This window comes from Maniola hyperantus, chromosome 14, assembly GCF_902806685.2.
Source record: "Maniola hyperantus chromosome 14, iAphHyp1.2, whole genome shotgun sequence".
NCBI classification, from domain to species: domain Eukaryota; kingdom Metazoa; phylum Arthropoda; class Insecta; order Lepidoptera; family Nymphalidae; genus Maniola; species Maniola hyperantus.
In genome coordinates, this window is record NC_048549.1 from 14333108 (window position 1) to 14353530 (window position 20423).

The window sequence follows — 20423 nt, forward strand, 5'->3', positions numbered from 1 at the left end:
CAATCATTATTACAATCTCAATTGTTCTGATTGGCTGAATTTGTGCGATTCTTGTTGCAACAATGCATTGTGGCCAATAGTGAGCGAGCATTAACCAATCAGAGATGATTGCGATCGTGACATTGTAGCTGTCAAACAACCGCGGTAGGGCCCCTGGTTACCATTTGGTAATTGCAAATGTGACGCGATAAAGACGTAAAATAGTTGTAGTGGTTAGACCATGAGGGCGTTAGTTGTTTTACACGAACACGTGGCCCTACCGCGGTTGTTTGACAGCTACAATGTCACGATCGCAATCATCTCTGATTGGTTAATGCTCGCTCACTATTGGCTACAATGCATTGTTGCAACAAGAATGGCACAAATTCAGCCAATCAGAACAATTGAGATTGTAATAATGATTGATGCAGGTTTTAGACAATCGCCCTAACGGTAAAGCCAAAAGAATGACATTGACAAGGTAGAATGATATTTCAGCAATATGACGTTTTGTCGGTCTCAACGACAGGGACAACGCTCTACAAATCTGCTATCTCCTTCTAAAGCTCGATGTACATTACTTTCAGGCTGCGTACTGTATGTTCCTACTAACCCGATTTTGGCGAATAAAGTGTCAATCGATTCGTGATTTTGGTCCGGATTCCAGGTCTCATAGACTACATTTTATGAAAAAAATCAATATGGCGGATCCAAAAAGTTCGGGTCTCTAAGGTTTATTATAACACGTTTACATTGCGACCAAAATGTCATTGACTGACACAATGACTAATCACAATCATAGGGCGTCCTTTTCTTTTCCACACAATTGTGCAAGAGAGAGCTGTGTTAACTCGACTCATTGAACGAGGTATAAATCATTACTATTGCTTCCTTCTTGACATCCTTTGTTCGCAAATCTGCTTAGTCGTCGTACTCACCTACTAAATGTTATCAAAATCACTTAAAATTCAGCACAATATTGATCTAATGATAGGAAAATCTCCATACCCAATTCCCAGAACGTTATGAAAGGCGATAGAAACCTACTGTGGTAATAATAGGGCGTGAAACGATACAAGAGCATATTGAAATCGGCTTATAAGATAGCATCGGAGGCATAGCATATTGAATAGACGTTCCTTTTTGAGTCGTTTACGTATTTAAGTAGTATCATGGGTTTGTATACGGACATGCTACATAATATATTCCCGTATTCATAGACCGTACCAAAGGGAGATCTCCCACCGAGCGGTTGGTCGTGCTCGGTAGCGCCAGCCGGGCTGACGACGACGGTTGTATCTTGAAACTTCTTAATATAGTCCAGATTGCAGAAAACTCCGTTAGTGCGAGTACTGTCGGCGGTACATTTGTTCGGGACTACGTCATGAAATGTTATCGATTGAACAGCGCTATCTAGTTGCAACTGTGGCAACCGCCACATTTGTCTGAATATTCTCAAGTCTCTGGCAACTTATTGTATGGGCGCATATTGGGCTCAGCGTCTAGCCTTTCAAGCAGCCATTGCTTCCAAAGAAGAAGCTTTAACGTCTTTAAGGCTGGCTTTCACAATATATGTCCTAGCTTTTAAAATTTTCTCAAGTATCTAACTACATAGTATATCGTATTTTTATATTTTCGTCTCTTGGAAGAACTGAATCCGAACTATTCTCCGGTTGAGAGAATTAATTTAAATGGGCTATTAAATAGGTACTCTGAAATCTGATAAATGCTGATAAGTTAGTAATTATAGAATATGTAATATTATGGTATAGAGATCGAATCTAATAGATTCCTAAAGATTAAATTAAAGAATTCTTTTATCGAACGTTTGCCTTAAAATAAAATTTTATAGGATTGGGAGAAAGTCTGTTGATACGGATTAGCTATAAAACTGTACATTTTATCAAAATAAAATTCTTATTTTTATAGTTCACTATTTAATCTCCAGGTTATCTGATTGAATTAAAAGTACCTATGTAAATTTGAAAAATGTAAATGATTCTTTAGATTAGTTATGTTATGGAGGCTTATATTTGTTTTATGCGATACGTATATTATACTCATCAACAGTATGATGCCTTTAACATGTTTCCTTGATTTAATAGGTTGGACCAGGGACAACCCTCCGAGTCTATCGTCCGTAAAGAAACCAGTCCTCGAGTCGGAAGGCGCACCTTTGTGTTCCTGGTGCGCCTCAGACGGTGTGTAGGGACTTCATTGGTCCCCTGAGGTGGGTCCTCAGCAGGCGCCGCTGGCTGGGTTGCGCGAACGTGTTTGGCCCCGTAGCCCAGCCACCAGGCGATGCGTGGAACATCGTGGGGTTTTAGTCGGTAAGAGTCCGACATAAACTCCGCACCTCCCCGGGTGCGGTGGCATCCATGAGGATTTCCCCACGGAAAAAAAAACAAAAAAAAAAAAAAAGGACAACCCTCCGGGTTTCCAGCCACGTAACCTCCCCGTGTGCCTGAGTGTTGCGAGTCCCTTCCGGGGGAAGAGCAGCGCTTGGGCCGGTGTACCATGGTAACATGGTTAACAATTTCTCTTCATAGGATATTGTTAGCCATGGCTAATTGACCTGGCAGGGAGGGGGTGTTGTCCGTGCGTCCCTCTGAGTGAGCAGAGGGCGCAGTAGACGTACCCATGGGGCATAGCCCCAGGAGCGGAGGGTGTGGCTGTGGTGGGTGGTTGGTGATGAGTGTTTCATCACCCATCCAAACACTGGCTGCCCCACCGGTCTCTCGCCTGTCCAGTTTGGTGACGGGCGAGGGAGATGGTGAGGATGGGGAACGTGGAGACGGAATGGCCCTCCCCGCGTACTAGTACATAATAATTCAATAGGTGACAAAAGCAATGCCCCTTCTGTTTAGTTCGTAATCTGTAACACTCAGTAAGCCCACTGCGTTGCTATCAGCACGAATCATCTTACCCGCTGCTCCCAGTTATCTCCACTCACCAACTCACCGCGCACCGCGCACCGCGCACCGCGCACCGCGCACCGCGCACCGCGCACCGCGCACCGCGCACCGCGCACCGATGTTTACATTTTAAATACCTTATCAATTATGAACTTGAACTGCCTTAGGAGTTAGGAGAGTACCAATCAAGTGAGCTTTCTTTGTTATACTAGGTTGTTTATAGACGCAGTTTTTAGAAAGCGAGTGATTATTATAAAATAGCATTATTAGCATAATAATAATTTTTAGGGTTCCCCACCCTTCGGGTACGGAACCCTAAAAAGCAAAAGAATTTGAGTAAAGGAAACTTATATCAACGATCTTTTTGATTTCTATAACTCGTATTGTGCTCGTACGTAGCCATTGTATTTTGAACACATATGTGGTGTCACCGGGTGTCAAAGCGGATTAAATTGTACCAAAAAAGTCGCCACAAAGACTTAATCTTGACAGACGGGGCTTTATACACTAAGAGCCCGCGAGGGCCAAACCTTAGTTATTTTATAAAAGCTGAAAGTTTATCTGCATAATTTGTCCCCAACACAGGGAGGAACGATCAGCGACTATGAAGTTTAAATCATGGTGGCTTTGTCAGATAACATGTAAAAACAAGTAAAAAGTCTAATGTTAGTAATGTATGAAGTCAATTTTGCTTCAACTTTTCAATACTTCTCGTATTGAAAAGTTTAGACTTTTTTAGATCTTTTTACCTGTTATCTGCCGAAGCCACCATGATCCAAACTTTATAGTCGCTGATCGTTCCTCCCTGTTTTGGGGACAATACGCAAAGAAACTTTCAGCTTTTATAAAATAACGAAGGTCTGGCACGCGCTGGCTCTCTGTCTATTAGAACCGTGGAGCTAAGACTTAGTATAATATACTCCTGTAGAGCCATTGTTCAGAACAGTAAGTTTTATGGAAATCCGTTTAAAATGTCATAACATTTGACGGTTTACCCGAGACGTTGAGGATTACGAATGTGGGAATTCGGAAAAGGGCAACGCACCGTATTTATGTGTTTAGTATGAAAAGAATTTTTGAGATAAAAATATCGCCTCGTCATACTACTTAAGATAGCTTCGAAGATTTTCAGCGCAGCGTGTGCTCTTTAAAAATAAGGCGCCAGGTTCGATTCTTGGGGTTGTCTTTTTTTCATTTAAGAATAAAATTGTCAAATCGTTTTTCGTTTAAGAATCTCATCTAATTTTTTTGTATAGTTTTTAATCATTGAATGTGATCTTCTCAGATCAGTGGGGTCGAGGGTTCGATCCCGGGCACGCACCTCTGACTTTTCGGAGTTAGATGCGATTTAAGTAAATTAATGTCGCTTGCTTAGTGCTTTAACGGTGAAGGAAAATATCGAAAGGAAACCTGCATGCGTGAGAGTTCTTCTCAATTTTATCAGTGTGAAGTCTATCAATTCGTACTTGGCAGACTTTTTCCTTCTCACTCTGAGAGGAGACCCGTGCTCAGTAATCAGCGGGCGAAGGGCTGGTGATGATGATGTTATCTTCTCACTCAATAGAATCATAGCTTTTTAAAAAATAATATTGTAGACCAGCGCTTGGCTGCAATCAGACCTGATGGCAAGTGATGATGCGACATGGAGCGCGTTTGCCTAGAAGATGCCTATTCACTCTTGACTTGAAGGTACCCATGTTGTAATTGGAGGGAACAACTGATGCTGGAAGGGTGCTCCAAATCTTAGCGTTTCGAATTGAAATGAGGCAATCACGTACGTGTGTAGACCTTGGCGATGTCTTGCGGTACGGAAAGTCCAAAAGTCATTTGTGGGTATTGGTATTACCTTTTATAATAAAATCCCGCAAACTATTTTGGACTTACCTTTACACAAGTTTAAAAAATCTATTAAACATAATTATGCTCCTGAAAAAAGCATATTACACAATTGAAGATTATCTAAATGATAAAAGAGCGTGGATTTGACCTGCAGCTCGTTCCAGCAACGCACAAGACTGCAAATACTATTTTATAAATGGCATAATCTTGTACCTATATCAAATATTTGAAAAGAGCAACCGCCGAGTTTCTTGCTGGTTCTTCTCGGCAGGAAAGGCATTCCGAACCAGTGGTAGATGCATCCGACTATTCGTAAGCACTTGTAAAAAGTTTATACGAATAAAAAGATTTTCATTTTCATTTTCATTTTCATTTACGACAGTAGAAAGGTGAAGGAGGAACCAGGTCGAAAAGTTCTTCGGCACACTCTTCGAAATATGTTCTGTAGAATACCGATAGACATATAACTTTGCGCTAATGCTCCAAACCTTGAAGTTTAGGATTGACCAGCGCTTTGTCACCAATGAGTCTTCTAGCGCGATGGTCCATCGAACCCAATGTATCGAGCTGATACTTGGCAGAGCCATCCCATAAATGGCTGCAGCACTCTATGCACGATCGAACTTGTGCTTGGTACAGGGTCAGGAGCTGTTCCGGCGTGAAGTAAAAGCTATATTCCTTGTGCAATTTAATGTTTAACATTTTTAACGAGATTAAAAACTTATGACCCGGGCTCAAAACTGACTGAGGAAACTAAGTTGTGAAGAGTGATTCCTATGGAAATGCGTCGCTAGAAAGGGATTTATTTCTACATCCGCTTGAATATCTCTGTGTTTATGTGGGGTTTATGGTATTCCTGTGCTTTATTCTTTGTTTGCGTCGGCGGAAACCAACGACCTAGTGGGGATTGGGGTGGAATTTATTGAAGGATGAGTTATGACCTACTTCTAAGTCCTAGCTTGATAGTACAAGTACAAGTGTTTTTAAGTGTTCCGTACCCGAAGGGTGTATGTCTGTCCGTCTGTCCGTTTACAATCCTTCAGAACAGCACAATTAACTTAACTGTTCAAAACCACATACCTAATGGCAGGAGTTCTCTTGGGATGATAATGCGGTGGGTTCCCACTTTTTTTAAAGATTCATTATAGGTAAAAACGCTTGACCACAATCACACCTGATGGAAAGTGATGATTTATCTTCACAATACATACAACTCACCAAGAGATCGAGATTTTGTTTCTTAGGTTCTAAAGTTATTATTAGATGGATCTACGCGGACGGCTTAACGTGTTCTCCGAGGCAACGAAACGAAAAGCCTACAATCCAAAAGTCGGTCACCCATCCAGTTACCGGCTTGGATCAACGTTGCTTAACAATCGCAATCGATTGATATGCGTTGTCTTAAATAGGCCACATGGTATAGGTTACAAGTGTTATAATGCTAACCAGTAGGTATTTCTTAGCACTAAGATTACAGTAGATACCTACCTACCTATTACCTAGAAGTAAGACTTTCCGAACCAGTGGTAAATTAAAACTACCTGACTATTCATAAGTACTTTTAAAAAGTTTACATGAATTAAAAAACATTCTATTCTATTCTATTCTATTCTTCCGGCGACACTGAGACCTATACTAAGGAAGTACTAGATGATCTCGACGGGTGCTTAAGATTCCATACATGCGGTGTCGTATCCCCATGGCTAATTGGCTACCAAGAACTTAGCGGCACGACTATGGGAACTCGGATCATCTTTATTGGTCAGTATTATCTGCCCCGTTAGCCCAGTGGCTAGATTATTCGGTGCGTATCATAATCTCCCGGGTTTGAGTCCCAGGTCAGTCAAATAGTCACTTGATTGTTCTGACAAGAAATCTATATTTCTATTCTATATCTATATATATAAAAGGGAAAGGTGACTGACTGACTGACTGACCGACTGACTGACTGACTGATCTATCAACGCACAGCTCAAACTACTGGACGGATCGGGCTGAAATTTGGCATGCAGAATAGCCCTGCAGATAGCTATTATGACGTAGGCATCCGCTAAGAAAGGATTTTTGAAAATTCAACTCCTAAGGGGGTGAAATAGGGTTTTGAAATTTTGTAGTCCACGCGGACGAAGTCGCGAGCATAAGCTAGTTAATAAATAAAATTAAAGTGTCTGTAATGTCGAATACTAACTCGATAACTAACTCATATGGTTAGTTGAACTGTAGGTACCATAACTAAATCACACGTTTTTAAAATTTTTGTCTGTCTGTTTGAACGGGCTAATCTTTGGAACGGCTAAATCTATTTTGACGGGACTTTCACAGACAAGTAGAGGATTAACCAGGGAGTAACATAGGCTACTTTTTTAACCGACTTTCAAAAAAGGAGTTGTGTTTTTGTATCTATATACGCTTTTGTATCTATATAATATGTTCTAAGTAGGTACATAATATTCATCGGTTCTTGACGAGAAACTGAAAACGTTACATTTCAAAAGACGAGAAAAAAAAACAACATTTCTTTATTCACAAACAACTTTTCATTCCCATTCTTTTATAACATTTCCTCTTATTAAATTCTTCTTTTAATACAGAAATAATAAAAGGCGGAATATAAGCTGTGTATTCAATGCGAAATGTGTTAAGTCCAAGTAAATACAAAATATAACGATGTACACAAACGAGAGACTTTTCATCGCAGAATTTATGGCGTCTGTCCATTCATGGGGGTCGCGTTTTAATGGACTCTTCTGGATAAGGCACACAGCAGCGTAGCGACTTTTACGTCAGACAATAGCGAAACACCAAAAACTCATTCTGTTTGGTGAATTTAAAACTAGACTGATGACTTTTAAAGAGGATTTTCGCAACTTTCCTATTTATATTTAAACTACATGATCCCCGCGACTTCGTCCGCGTGTAAAACGGCGTAATCACATTGAACTTTTTCTTTAAACCGGATGTTTCTGGTCCACTTAATACAAATCTCAACTCATTTCCAACAAACGCCCTAAAGCTGTACTGGAAATGAGTCCAAAAATATGATATTGATCACTAAACACAAACTTGAATTAATTTCTAAGCAAAATGGCCTAAAACTGTGCCAAAATTGCATCCAAAGTTCGTAATTTTGTGCAAAACGGTACAATTACAGCAAAGTTTCAACAGCTATTTTGTCCTGTAAAACTTGATTTTGTGACAATACTCCGTTTTGTTTTCCAGCTCCATCATCATATTTCAGCTCTCAAGAAGCTCTTTTGTATAATACTAGCTTATGCTCGCGACTTCGTCCGCGTGGACTACACAAATTTCAAAGCCTGTTTCTCTCCCTTAGGGGTTGAATTTTCAAAAATCCTTTCTTAGATGATGCTAATGTCATAATAGCTATCCGTATGCCAAATTTCAGCCCGATCCGTCCAGTAGTTTAAGCTGTGCGTTGATAGATCAGTCAGTCAGTGAGTCAGTCACCTTTCCTTTTATATATTTAGATTTGTTGTTTGTTTGTAATTTGTCGATCGTTTGCTTAAGCTTAAGTTTGTTCATGAACAAGACTATCATGAACACATTCCTTGAATAAACGTTTATGTTACGACTAGCAACCTACCCCGGCTTCGCACTGGCAGCTTATTACAACTTTCGTGGGGATCTCAATTTTTTTTGAAAATAAAATATAGCCTTTGTCACTCACGAATAATGTAGCTTTCATTGGTGAAAGAATTTTCAAAATCGGTTCTGTAGTTCCAGAGCTTACAAACAAACTGACAAACTTTACCTCTTTATAATATCAGTATAGATGAGTCTGTATTAAAATTGTAAATTATAATAACCTACAACTAGCTGACGCCCGCAACTTCGTCCGCGTGGTTTTGGAGTCCGTCCCCTCTTTGATTTTTGGGGATAAAAGTAGCCTGTCACAGATCTATAACTAGACCCATGCAAAAAATCACGCTGATCCATTGGTCCGTTGCAACGTGATTGAAGGACAACCAAAACAAAAATGAATTGAAAAATCTGGCCAAGCATAACATAATGTGAAATGTCCCTGCCGTAATGCGACATGAAATTCAAAATGGCCACTATACATGATCCCGTCGCCTCATATCTCACGCCAGGGCCGCGACAAATCTTCTCAACACAATCGCGACCAGCTTGTACCCTGGTTGTACAGTCTCCTACAGTCGCAGGGTTGACACTCGGAATTTATAGTCCATTCGCAAAGGCGTAAAGTTCTACATACAGGGCCGACTTCATACTACAATCATGCGCCAACCCAGTTGGCGCTGAGTAACTCGCGTTAAGTAATTGATATTTATTACGAGGGCATGGGTATTGGGGACACTGCGTGATGGCGTGAACCGAGTGCTGAACTGTCAGCAGTTTACGCATTCCGCACGCCTCGTGCTAAGAAGTGCACCACGAGCTGCCTCGCGATTATCAAAGCTATCGAAGGCAAATTATAGACAATCAATTGTTATTTCTCTCGAACTTGAGCAGTTCAAGCTGTACCTAAGTTGATATGATGTACAGTAAGCGTGTAAATTGGCCTTTAGAATGACATTTCGGCTTTGAAGAGCGTTGTCTCTGTCACTCATACCTATATGACGTTTTATCGGTCTCAATGACAGGGAGAAAGCTCTACAAATCTGCTCTCTCCTTCTAAATGTCGATGTACATTACTTTCTGTCGCGTACTAAATTTGAAATAAATTTAGGCGAGAAGCGGCATGTAAGAAATATAAATGTTTTTTTATTGAAATAAAAATTTTCAAAGTTCTTTTCAATTACCTAATGAATTCCATTGGTTCTAAAATCTGAATAGCTTTTCTATCGCGAAGTACGAGCAAGACAACTCGGCGGCGCGGTGGTTATTTCCAAAGTTGGAGGAGGCAGTTGGTTCTGTCTGTATAAGCTAAATCATATTATATTTTTTGCGACCTAAATACACATGAAATTCGACTTTATAGTTAAGTAAATAAGGTTGTAATATACTAAATTGGTAGCAAAGTTATTTCGCTCGATTCGTGAATCAGTATTGCCATATTGAATTTGAACAGCAACGATGAATAAAACCGTCAGCCTGTCAAAATATTTAACGACTGCAACATGCGCGCGCGCGTCTGAATTAATAGAGTCCGCCATATTTGTTTATGTACCGGCCATGCTGTATCGAATCCAGTTGTAGTGGAAGTTTATAACGCATTATAAACATACACATTACACACTAACCCATACTAATATTATAAATGCGAAAGTGTATGTCTGTCTGTCGGTTAGCTTTTCACGGCCCAACAAATAACCCGATTTTGATGAATATTATATTTATTTATTCAGATACAAGTTAGCCCTTGACTGCAATCTCACATGGTGGTAAGTGATGATGCCAATTTAAGATGGAAGCGGGCTAACCTGGAAGGGGTATGGCAGTTTTTATTAAACCCACGCCCCTTTGGTTTCTAGACGGCATCGTACCGGAACGCTAAATCGCGGCGGCACAGCTTTAGCCACGGCCGAAGCCTCCCACCAGACCAGACCAGAAATTTAGAAACTATAAAATTCCAAACCCCTGCCAGGAATCGAACCCGGGACCTCCTACTAATAAGACCACAGTGCTTACCACTGCGCCAGGGAGGATATTGGTACAGACTTACCTACATCCCGGGGACGGACATAGGCTTCTTTTCATCCCGGAAAATCAAAGAGCTCCCACGGGATTTTTAAATCGGTGGCTAAAGGTCAACGGGAAGTACCCTGAGTAGTTTTCTTGACAGACAGACAGGCAGACAACAAAGTGATTCTTTTAAGGGTTCCGTTTTTCCTTTTGAGGTACGGAACCCTAAAAATAGAAAAATACGCGGAAGAAGTCGCGAGAATTAGCTGGTTTGTTTATAATAATATACGGGCATGGTGTATTGAATGGAGAGCTTATAACGTTTACATTACGAACATTGTATATTAAGCACCTAGGTAGTAAAGTGGCGTGTTTAGGTGAATGCCATAATATAAGGCTTTATGTGGGAGTCTAGGAATAACTATTATCCTCATCTTAGTATTTTATTATAAGCAACATTTTAAGGTTACCTTATTAGTTTAGATATTTTTTGTATTTTCACATACCTTTTGAGCACATTATGGAGAACGCTCAGGAATACTGGTTTCCTCACGATGTTCTCCTTCACTGTTAAAGCAAGTGATACTTGATTGCTTAAAACGTACATTTCCTCCGAAAAGTTAGAGGTGCGTGCCCGGGATCGAACCCTTGACCTCCCGAACAGAAGGCGAATCTCTTTCCAAAGAAGGTCTCTATCACCGCTCTTCAACAACTAAATAATAATTAATAAATAAAAAATTATTTTTATTCAATTAAACTAGTATTTTTGAATCGTCAGCTGCATCTACCACTGGTTCAGAATGCCTTTCCTACCGAGAAGACCCAGCAAGAAACTCGGCGGTTGCTCTTTTCAAAGATTTGATATATACAATACAATATACAATATTATGTATAAAAAAGTATTTGCAGTCCTGTGCGTTGCTGGAACGAGCTGCAGGTCAAATCCACGCTCTTTTATCATTTAGATAAGACGGGGCTTCTCAATTGTGTAATATGCTTTTTTTAAAGCTAGACAAATCAACACCTACAAATTAAAATTCACGATTCAATGTTGCCTCGTTATGAATTCGCAAACATGCCATATTGATCTCACCTTGGAGATAAAAAACACATCACAGCTTCAGACGTCTCACATAAAAAATGGCAGCTTATATAAAAATCAAGTAACACGCCCAAGAGTAGACAAAGCTCTCGTTGACAGAAACTCTACGGAGATACGTCTTTTAACCCCCGACACAAACAGAGTAGTGTTATCAGTTTGACGTATGTGTGTCTGTTGCTTAAACAAATGTAGCACTTTGAATGCGATTTTTTCCAATCCCAATTTAAGATATTATACTTTTTTCAAAAAAATATAGCAAGCACAGTGCTAATAGTTTCTCTGGTGCTGCAAATGTTCATAGGCGGCGGTAATCACTTAACATCAGGTGACCCGCCAGCTCGTTTGCTCGTTATCTTTATTTAAAAAATAAATAAAAAATAGATAGTGTTATGTGGTACTACGACTTAAAAAAAGGAAATCAAGCAGTACAAAGAAATATTTAATTATTTAATAAAGCTAATAAAATAAAATGAGAATTATTTTATTTCCCTTTTTAAATCCCATTGAAATTTTTCAAAATAATGTCTCAGTGGGAGTCTGTGTACTTCACGCAAAATCTCTATTGTCTAGATTGACCACTGGTCCGGTACTTTGTCTACAGGAAACCTTAGGCGCATCCGTCTCCCCTCGAAGGAGGGCGGCCGTTGCTTTTCGTATGAACTGTATAAACACCTCGTAAACGCAAATAGAATAACATAAATACAAATTCAAAGAATAAACACCGAGTCAAATGAATCAAGCAGACGTCAAACAAGAATCTTGTTATTTAAATTAAATCTTATATCATCGTGTATCGACTATCAATGCTATTCATTACCCATATTATAATAATACGAAAGTGTGTTTATTTGTAGGTTTGTCCTTCAATCACGTCGCAACGGACCAACGGATCGACGTAGTTTTCATGGGTATAATTAAAGACCTGGAGAGTGACAAAGGCTGCATTTTATCCCGGAAAATCAAAGAGTTCCCACGGAATTGTTGCAGAGCCTCAATAGCTCAACAGGTATAGGAGTGGACTGAAAACCGAAAGGTCGACGGTTCAAACCCCGCCCGTTGCACTATTGTCGTACCTGCTCCTAGCACAAGCCTGACGCTTAATTGGAGAGGAAAGGGGAATATTAGTCATTTAATATGGCTAATATTCTTTAAAAAAAAAAAAAAATTAAAACTGATTAATAAACCAAACCCCTAATTTGGTTGCTAAGCGGTAGTATTGTACAAGAACGCTAAACCGCTAGGCAGTCACACCTTAGCCGGTAGGCTGGTAGCTAGCCACAGCTGAAGTCTTCCAGCTGACAGACCAGAGCCAATTAAAAAAAAGTTAAACCAAATCAAACCCAGCACCTCATAAGTACCATTCCTCGCTTGCACTGCACTATGGTCTATTTATTCGAATACCTTTTGCAGAACATGATGATAAAAATAACGTATACATATCCGGCTATCGCGGTTGAGACTGAGTGCGCGACGCGTGCACGAGCTGAGTCCCTGTGAAAAAGGACCCCGGATGGGTTCGAAACTAGTCGGGCTAACGTCGACTAAACACGTTAGTAAAGCCGGGTAAGATATATCTCTTCTCTATATTATATAAAAATGAATCGCTAAATGTGTTGCTGATCGCAAATCTCGAGAACAGCCGAACCGATTTCGCGAATTCTTTTTTAACCGACTTCAAAAAAAGGAGGAGGTTCTCAATTCGTCGGAATCTTTTTTTTTTTTTTTATTTTTTTTTTTTATGTATGTTCCCCGATTACTCGAAAACGCCTGGACCGATTTTGAAAATTCTTTTTTTGTTTGAAAGGGTATACTTCAAAGTTGGTCCCATTTCAATTTGGTGAAGATCTGATGAACATCTTCGAAGATAGATACTGGAACTCCTCAACGGATAAGAGTAAATTGCTCGCGATCAGTGTAATAGCTTAGTAAACAGTAGATTTTTAACCAGTCATAGCATAATTCCATGGGGCCACTAAAAATTGTGAAATAAAAAATTTTTACAAAAAAAATAAAAACCGACTTCGTTACACAAACACTAAAAATTGAAAAATAATTTAATTTATTACCGATTATATTATGTATACAAGAGTTAATATAGTTCCATAATAATATTTTTTGGGGTCGGTGCCAATGAGGTGCCATTGTGGAGTCCCATAAAAATATGAAGTCTAGACGATTCGCGCAGCTAAAGCTAATTGGCACCGGCACCAAAAAGTATTATTATGGAACTATATTAACTCTTGTATACATAATATAATCGGTAATAAATTAAATTATTTTTCAATTTTTAGTGTTTGTGTAACGAAGTCGGTTTTTATTTTTTTTGTAAAATTTTTTTTTATAATATTCCTTGAAGCACGAGGATGGTTCTTACGGAGAGAAAAACTTAAAAAATTTGAATCGACTGTTAGGCGGTACGAAGTTCGCCGGGGCAGCTAGTGTATAATGAAAATCTCTCACGATAGTTTAAACGCTAAAAATAACTTAATTAAAAGGCACAGATTCCAGTATTCCGAGGCCTAATCTATCTAGAGCCAGCTAACTTTTTACTCCGTAAATTCAGCTGTGTCTAGCCTAGGCACAGACGTCCGTAACTCCAAAGTTCCAATGGTAAAAAAACTAGGTCCATGAGGACCTTTGTGCCGCATTTCGATGCGAATTCGGAAGATCGGCAGGTACTAACTATGCCGGGATCAAAGCGACGGATTTATGCATTAAGCGTAAGTACACACTGGCGACTTTTTGTCTTGTCACTTATTACTGGCACATACTCAAGTGAAATTTAATCCACACTAGGCCATACATATCCATATCCTCCATATTTACTAATATAAATGCGAAAGTGTGTCTATCTGTCTGTCCGTCTGTCCGTCTGTCTGTCTGTCTGTCTGTCTGTCAACCGATTTTGACGAAATATGGTACATAGCTTGCATGACGGGAAAGGACATAGGCTACTTTTATCCCAGCGATTTGCCGGAGTGAAAGAGTTCCCACAGGATTTTTAAAAACCTAAATCCACGTGGACGAAGTCGCAGGCATCATCTAGTCAGAAATAAAACATAAATAGTAGTTTTAATTCAGCAACCCAAAGAAGCCCAATGGCGACCCTAAGAGTCCTATGAACCGTACATAGTGCCTAGCTTATGCGATTCTGCAAGAAGCAACTTGTTTTTAGTCGTAAAGCATGCCGCTCGTGTGCGCTGTATGTTTATTCAAGAAAATTCCGTCACAGAGTTCCATAGACACTAGACAGTGATGAACTGGGAGCAGAATTCCGACGATAGAGCAAACATTTGAGCTACATGAATGGCAATTACCTATTTCATGGAAACCTAGCCAAAGAGGTAACGATTGGACAAAAAATCTAGCTTCGAGAAATGAAAATTGCACGAGTAGGTATCTATAAGTCTCGCAAATTGATATTGCGCTGGAAGCATGGCTCATTAACATCGAATCATTAAATTATTAAATTTAAATAAATAAATAATTAATAAATATTTAGCGTTTAAACTACCGTGAGTGATTTCCATTATAAATAATATCTGTCCCGGCTTTACTCACGTGTGTAGTCGACGTTAGCCCGACTAGTTTCGAACCCATACGGGGTCCTTTTTCAAGGGCGGCGCGTGCGCGGACGGACTCCCTTGAAAAAGGACCTACGTCGGGCTAACGTCGACTACACACGTGAGTAAGCCGGGACAGATAGTATTTATAATTAATAAATAATAAATTTAAATAAATTTAAATAATTAAATTATTATCGCTAATTAGCGATAAGGCCGCCTTTTGTATCTTCCTTCTGTCTGTGTTTTTTATTCTTTAATGTAATCCTTCTTGTGGTTGTGCAAATAAAGTGTATTATTATTATTATTATTATCGAAATAAAAATATACCATCAGCTCGAAACTTCAGTCTAGTGCTGACGTCACTAGGCGCATTAGCAATTTGCGGGACTTAAACCACAAATAATATTTTGCTCTAAGTTTGGCCAAAAATATGCAGTTGCTTAAAAGGGTGACTGACGGAAAACATGGTGGAGAAACCTGTACAGTGTACGTCCGAGAGTTCTCCATAATACCTATTCTTAAAGGTGTGTGAAGTCTGTAAATCCCCACTTGGCTAGCGTGACTATGTTCTATGGTCCTTCTCATTCTGAAAAGAGACCAAAGCTCCTATTAAGAAAAGTAGTAAGGTGATGATGGGTTGATGATGATGATGATTTGATTGGTGGACCTTCAAACAGGAAAGGGTTTGCAGACAAATGAATATGAAGATAAATAATACTTAGGAAACTAAGTCAGGAATATTTTATCTTGAAATATTAAATTAATATTGGAGATATCTCTCAACAAGTTGAAAGTTTCCATAAAACGTCAACTTATTGAAAAATCCTACTACAATGTTAAATGATAAGAAAGCTTGGGATTGGGTTGCTCAACAGCTTTGATAGTTCTAATAAGTTTAAGTGATTTTGTGAAGTGGTGATAATGAAAAGAATACCCGGCTGAGTTTGTTGTGGACTCTTCTCAGACCTGCAGGGCGATTCAGAACCCTTCGATAACATACCGTGTCGATACGATTTGGTATCGATCTCGTATCGAATTTTTTTTGTCGTGCAATGCAGATCGTTTGATAGAAGGATACGATTCGATATCGATTACGGTACCGTTATCGATAAAATACAGTGCGATTACATGAGCATTTACAAAGTATGCTATTTTACCAAAATTTTACTTGTTTTTAAATTCATGTTAAGCATTAATAAATTGCTTTTAATCATCTTGAAGGCAACTAAAGTCTTAATTTAAAATGATAACCTAATAAATTGTTGATTTCAAAAGAAAAACATCGAAATATAGTTACTACTACAGTTTTAAGTTTTTATTAAAGCTATCCTCGTAAATACCACACAGATGTCAAACATTTGTCAATCAATTTTAAGTTTGAATTGTAATTTTTTTCGGGCGGTTTTTAGAGTTCCGTACCCGAAGGGTGCCAACGGGATTTTATTACTTCACAGTCCGTCCGTCTTTCAGCGGTCTGTATCTCGTAAACTATAATAGGTAGAGAGTTGAATTTTCCTTGAATGTGTATTTCTATTGCCACTATACAACAAATAATAAAAATTTCAAAATGGTCGCCATGAAAATCTAAATATATAAAAGAAAAAGGTGACTGACTGACTGATCTATCAACGCACAGCTCAAACTACTGGACGGATCGGGCTGAAATTTGGCATGCAGATAGCTATTATGACGTAGGCGTCCGTTACATTACACGGAACCCTTCGTGTGTGAGTCTGATTCGCACTTGACCGATTTTTTTATTTTTGCATAATTATTAAAGTCTCAGAAGACTTGTATAGTCTTCGTTTCATCTTCTTAAGACTCCTTAAAATTGTGGCCCCGAACATTTTTTTAACGAAATAACAGTATCTAACGCGGTACGTAGGATATCCGATGCCCTGTAGCTTTCGATAAGTAATCATCCAAAATTATCGGACGTTCGGATAATCTTATTCGATTAAGTTGTTGTGAATAGCGTTTGATAGTCGTAATCGTACGATATCTACGTATGTTCGATTCGGTTTCGGTTTCGACAACTTTACTGTCGATACGGTTATTCTGAATTGAAAATACATCTTATCGTACAACTTACCGAATCGATCGATAATTATGTTATCGAAGTGTTCTGAATCGGCCTGCTGGACGCGTTTGGAACCCTCGTAGTTTTATTATCACCACTATCATCTGTATCCCGACCATTAAAAAGAGTACCTAAATTAGTACCTACTTTAAATAAATGATTTGAATTTTGAATTAAACTATTCTTGTCGACTCTTCTCAGTAGAATTTTCTTTCCGAACCGGTGGTAGTGGTGGTGGTGGTAGTTGACCTGGCATTTATAAGAGCTACATGTTAACATTGTTAACCTGTGCTATAAGCTGTGATAGCCTAGTGGTTAGGATGTCCGCCTTCTAATCGGAGGTCGGGGGTTCGATCCCGGGCACACACCTCTAACTTTTCGGTGTTATGTGCGTTATAATGAATTAAATATCACTTACTTTACCGGTGAAGGAAAACATCGTGAGGAAACCTGCATGCCTGAGAGTTCGCCATAATGTTCTCAAAGGTGTGTGAAGTCTGCCAATCCGCATATGGCCAGCGTGGTAGACTATGGCCAAAACTCTTCTCACTCTGAGAAGAGACCCGTGCTCTGTAGTAAGCCGGTGATGGGTTGATCATGATGATGATGACATGTTAACCTACATGCAATAAATATTTTTCGTTTCGGCATATTCTAGCTCTACCAACTCATCAAAGGGTACCTAGATACAGGTTTCCTCTCAGAATGAAAAAGGTTTAGGCCATAGTCACCCACGCTGGCCAAATATGAAATAGTAGACTTCACTCATATTTGAGAACAACACACACACACACACACACACACACACACATACACATTTTTAATTAATCAACTATTCTACACAATATTTAGCTGTGATAGATCTGCTCTGATAGTAGGTCTACTCTAGGTAGACTCTAGTCTAGACCGTTAGCAGTAAGATAGAGCCTTATATATTTTAGTACTATTATCATAAGCAACACTATGTTGTATTACTTGTTACATAAACACGAATAAGACCAACAAAAACTATCACGATTTCAATCTTGTTAGCGTACTTAAATAGAATTAGGACGAAACTCCGAACTGGACAAAAAGTGCACTTTTTATAACAGCCACTTTGATTAACAAATAAACAAACCGATCGTTCGTTTAATAGTGTATAACATTAATGTTTATTAGTTCTACGAACAGCGAACTGCTAACCTGTTATATAAATTAACAGACAAAAGTAATTTTAGCAACAATAAAAGCATCGATCTATTTTTGTGATATTATGTTTCTAGGACACACTCATAGTACGAATCTAAATATTTAAAAGAAAAAGGTGACTGACTGACTGACTAATTGATCTATCAACGCACAGCTCAAATTACTGGACGGATCGGGCTGAAATTTCTAATGCAGATAGCTATTATGACGTAGGCATCCGCTAAGAAAGTATTTTTGAAAATTTGTTCATAGGCGTTTTGCTGGTTTTGTAACATAACCAGCAAACGTTTTTTTTATTCTGATACAAGTCAGTCCTTAACTCCAATCTCACCTGGTGGTAAGTGATGATACCTACAATCTAAGATGGAAGCGGTCTAACCTGGAAGGGGTATGGTAGTTTTATTAAACCCATAATCCTTTGGTTTATACGCGGCATCGTACCGGAATACTAAATCGCGGCAAGACTTTGCCAGTAGGGTGGTAAGTGGTAACTAACCACGGCCGAAGCTTCCCACCAGAGCAGACCGGAGAGAATTTCGAAATTATAAAATTTCAAATTTCCCCTGCTAGGAATCGAACCCGAGACCTCCCACTAATAAGAGCGACAATGTCTACCACTGCGCCAGGGAGGTCGTCGAAACATACACAAAAATTCATTTCAATCACACCACTCACATAACAGCCATTTATCACGTCTTACACGTTGCAACCCAGCTCGGCACACGTGACAGACAGACAGACAACAACTACAGCCGTCCCACGCTAAATCTGTCACCGCGAGCAATAGCGCACCGTGTTGTACAAACACACATACATACAGACACACCATTACTACATCTGCATCTTTAACTTGTCATCGCTTGCTGCACTCCAATGAAAAAAACCTATCGTTAAGACCGACAAAACGTCATATAGGTATGAGTGACAGAGACAACGCTCTACAAAGCCGAAATGGCATTCTAAAGGCCGATGTTTATTACTTTCTGCCGGTTTAGCTAATCGTCGCTTGTTAGTCGCCGATGCTTCCACGGTCGCGTCACATTCCGTCCTGCGTCACGTTTCCTGTCACGTATTACTTTGTCGGCCATCTTAATTTATCTTATTGTGATTCAATTAGCATAATGTTATACGTTTTATTTTCCCTAATGGCCACTAGGGCGCAAGTATCAAAGGCTCAAAATCTGAAAACCGTGAATTTGTGTTTACATCACAAAAAATAAATTAACATGTGTTCATGAACAAATAATTAATATTTTCCATTTTCAAGGTATGACCAAGTGGGGGAATCGTGTGAAAGGGATTTACCTGTACATTCTAAAATAGATTTTTATTTATTTTTATGCAAAATAGTTTTTGATTTACTATCGTGCAAAATGTCGAAAAAATTACCCGAGTACGGAACCCTCGGTGCGCGAGTTTGAATCGCACTTGGCCGGTTTTTTCTTATCAAAAATTCTGTAATTATACTAGTTACAGACGCAACTTCTTGGTAATCAGTCTAATGAGCTCAATGGAGGCAGATAAAGAAGGAGGGTTCGTGACCCTGCATTCCGCGAACTTTATCGCCCCTCTCCTTAATCGCGCAGTTCAGAGGTGCCAAGGTTATCATCATCATGATCAACCCATCGCCAGTCCACTACTAAGCACTGGTCTCAGAATGAAAGGGTTTAGGCCACAGTCTGCCAGGTTGACCAAATGCGGATTTTTTTATTGAACCACCAACAGAATTAATTTACTAATATTAGAATTAATTTAATAATAAAAAATTACATTTTTTTTTTAAATTACATAATTCAAATTATAAGCAGCTACAGCATGAAATTTTAGACGGATAAGCCGTGCGAAAGAACTTAGAACTGATATGAAAGAAACACAAATGCAAGAAAAAGGACTGGCAGAGTTCACATACCTTTGAGAACATTATGGTATTACATTACATCTCTTCCTTATTTGCTGGCATGGCTGGCAGCCTTTGTTCTACAAAGACGCCCCCCTGTCAATATCACTCAAGAGTAAACATACATATTTCGTCACTGGCAGTAAGCGAAACCGTGGCCTAGTGGTCAAGGCATCGGGCGCGAATCCAGAAGATGCAGGTTCGATTTCAACCGGTTACGCAACTTTATATATGTATTTAAAAAAAAATA

General features: G+C 39.2%; 1 protein-coding gene across 1 annotated transcript in view; it reads right to left on the bottom strand.

Annotated features, from left to right (window-relative positions):
* fz2 (frizzled 2) overlaps positions 1-20423 on the bottom strand; it is a 223244-nt gene that overhangs the window by 120905 nt on the left and 81916 nt on the right. The gene's annotated exons all lie outside the window — the stretch shown is intronic.